General features: G+C 36.6%; 1 pseudogene; it reads right to left on the bottom strand.

Annotated features, from left to right (window-relative positions):
* Positions 1-2,668: 2,668 nt before the first annotated feature.
* Positions 2,669-3,504, bottom strand: part of LOC102869868 — a 4,242-nt pseudogene continuing 3,406 nt past the window's right edge.

The following is a 3,504-nucleotide window of genomic DNA, read 5'->3' as shown; positions in this document are numbered from 1 at the left end:
TGCAAATTTCCTTAGTGGATCACTTGCTACATGTCTAAAACGTAACAGACTCAACTCGGTGACAGTTTACCTGACTGGTGAGCACATTTGTATTCATTTGAATTGGTAAAATTAGCATATCTGAGATTTGAATTAGAAAACCAAAGAACTAAACAAAAGACATTTATTTTTAATAGTTCACTTCTAAACTCTAAACTGTCAATTATTTTAATGTTGCTAGGAAAGTCTGTTCCTTGGAAAGAAATATCATGTTTAGGAAGGTGGAGGGTCAGTGAAATAAATGGAGATTCACCAATGAGATGGATTGAAGTAACTGCAGCAATGGTCTTAGGGGTATCAGAGATAAAGAGAATGGCACAGGATAGGACAGGATTCAGGTCTGTTGTTCATAGGGTCACTTATGAGTTGTTGTGTTTGACTCAATGACACCTAAAAACAACAACAACAAAGAGGAAATGCCCAAAACGGTAATGAGTCCACTTCCTGACCTCTTTGGTCCTCTTCTATCTTTGTACCTTAAGCTCCTTCCATAGCCTGCAGAGAATCCTGGTCTGTCTGAAGTGCTGTTGTGTTTTTTTTTTTAAACTTTTTAAGATAAAATTTCATTTAATTGTGTTTTTAATGAGCATTTATAGAGAAGTTAGATTTTCATTCATTCATTGTTGCACATTTTCTCCTATCTCTTTCCCTTCCCCTCTCCAGTTCATTTTATTAAAAAATACTCATTCATTGTTGCACAATTACCCCCCACCCCAAGTCCTCTTTGTAATGATATATCTCTTAGTCTGGGCTGTTTTTGTATGTATACTGCCTAATTACATGTTTAGACAATTCTTTCTTTCATCTGTTCCAATGCAATTATCTAGCCATTCTTAGCCTATTCTCATCCAAACCTCCCATGTCAGACCTGCTTTATCACAGTGCTGCTAAGCAGTATTTGTGCTTTTGTGACTGAGATATTTCATTCAGCATGATGTGCTCCAGGGTCCCTCATTTGTGTAAAGTTTTACAAGTTCATTGTTTGGAAACAACCCAACTGTCTATCAAGAAATGAATGGATAGAAAAACTATGACATATTCATACAATGGAATACTTAGATGCTGTTTTTTAAACAATGATCTGCCTTTTACTCTAAATCTTTCCTGGTATCTCTATTGTGTTTGTGGGTTTTGTTTTTTATTGTTTTGTTTACAAAATTTGTATGCATTGTGTTTCACCCTATTCTTCATTCACACTGTGTTTCATACAATCATTCTCATGCATTGTTTTTATGTTGTTGTTGTTGTTATGTGTCTTCTAGTGCCTGCGACTCAAAGAGACCTTATGTACAACAGTCCTAAACACTGCTCTATCCCTTGCCAATCTTATTGTCTCTGACACATTACCTCAGTGACTGAATCAATCTGTCTCATCAAGGTTCTTCCTCTCCTGTGCTGTCCCTCCACCCTCCCAATCATGATGTCCCTCTGTAAGGACTGGATCCTCCTTGCAACATGGCCAAACTATGTCAGATGAAACTTCAGAATCCTTGCCTCCAAGGAGCAGTGTGACTTTACCCTCTCTGAGATGAACTTGCCTCATACATTGTTTTATAAAATGAATCATCATTGGACCTTGCCCATCTTTACTTTAAAGTTAAACCAATTGAAAGTTCAAAGAACAAATTCCCTGCAATTACTTTCTCTCTCTGGTCTAAACCTGAATTAAGATCAATATGAAGGGGTTTGCAAAAATTCATTGAGGATTCCCAATTAATATTTAAAGAGATCCCACATTTTAATTTTGGTCCAGCTAATCTGCATCAGTTAATCCACATGCTAGTTAGATCAGAAAAATTGGATTGATCTCACCAATTAGAAAGAAGATGTTATGAACTCAGTACCCTATGAATTGAAATTTTTACCGAAAAACCCCTATCAGATAATTCTTCTGAAAGCTTTCCCCCATAAAACTGATTGGGAAAGAATTCAGGAATGCAACAGAAACAAAGTTGAAAAGTATTTTTTTTTAAATTGCAGATCATTTCATATACAATGTTAGTGAAACCAATGTCCCTTCCCAAGACCTTTGTTATAAAAACGCTCTGGCATAATGTGTGCAGAAAGTGCAGTTTCATAAGGGCGAATTAGACCGTTATTGTAAAAATAGAAGGATAATTAGCAAAACATATACAAGAACTCAAGGAGGGGAAGGGGAAGTGAAGGAGTGAGGATTGATAGGGGTGAAACCACAGGGGCTGCATAGTTTTGTGGGGGGAGGTGGGGGGGAAGCAAATGAGAAGGATCTAGTGAAAAGACAGGGCAAGACTGGCAAGGTCCAATGGTGACTGATTTTATAAAACATAATGTATGTAATGAGTGTAGGGAACACAATGAGAGTGAACAATAGTGTGAAACACATGTATATAAAGTTGGTAAATAAACCTATTTAAAAAAATGTAAAATAGAACGTATATGAATTACCTCATGAAACAATGTAAATAAAAGATTGTATAAAACACAATGTATATGAATGAAACATAATGTAAAGTAATTATTATAGGAAAACCAAAAACAATATTAAAAAAGGAAAACTACTCTGGTAACCACCTGCAGGCTCTCACATCACTCTCTTTTTTAGTACCTGGGGATTAAATTTTGTTAGATTTTCTCTTTTAACCCATGCTTCTCATTCTTTCACTTTTAGCTTCTCTTTGAGCTTCTCTGACTTGAACTGCTGCATGCAGTTGTTAGAGTTTTAGGTTCATCTCCACGAAGAAGAGCTTTAGCACGCTGTAGATCAGACAGTGTTTCCTCTTATTCTAATGGATCTTTGAGTTGTGGTAAAAGAAAGAAAAATTATAGGTAAGATCTTGGCTGTGTTGCTGATCAAACTCATGATATACTCATTATTCCAGTAATGCAGTGCTTACTCTGCCACCTGGAATTGTCGGCTGGACACACACTTGGCCAACTACCTGAAGAGAGGCTTCTTGACCTTCATGAACTCCAAGGGCTCGATCTCGTCAAGGATCTCCTCCAGCTCATTGTTAGGAACATGACTTCTTTTGGACTTTTGGCATCTTTGGCCAGTATTTGAGAAGTGTTATCAGCATAGGTTTAGTGAGGGTACTATATTTTCCTAAAACTATAGGACACATCTGTGGGCGGTACAGGCTCAGAGATTTCACTTTGTATAATGGTAAGTAAAGTAAGAAAATCTTGTGCTCTTCTTTCAATGGCATGGCAAATCTATTGATTATAGTTATCAGTATTTCCTGTAATTCTTCTATGCCATTGTGGTGCTCTGTTTTATCAACAAACATAGACAATATACTATTTGTCTGTTTTCTGATGTAAGCTCTAAAGCCTAGGAATTTTCCATCAATTCTGTGAAGGGTGGTTTGGTGTTTTTGTTTTTTTTTTTTTAATTTTCATTATTTTATTTTTTTTTATTGGGAAAAACATATTGGGGGTACAAGGAGGTGAGGGTTGGGGGCAGAAGGGTGAGGATGGGCCAGGATG

Source organism: Elephantulus edwardii, unplaced genomic scaffold (genome assembly GCF_000299155.1).
Source record: "Elephantulus edwardii isolate Elephantulus edwardi_28Jun2011 unplaced genomic scaffold, EleEdw1.0 scaffold00071, whole genome shotgun sequence".
NCBI lineage: Eukaryota > Metazoa > Chordata > Mammalia > Macroscelidea > Macroscelididae > Elephantulus > Elephantulus edwardii.
This window is presented reverse-complemented; position numbering and strand designations above follow the sequence as displayed.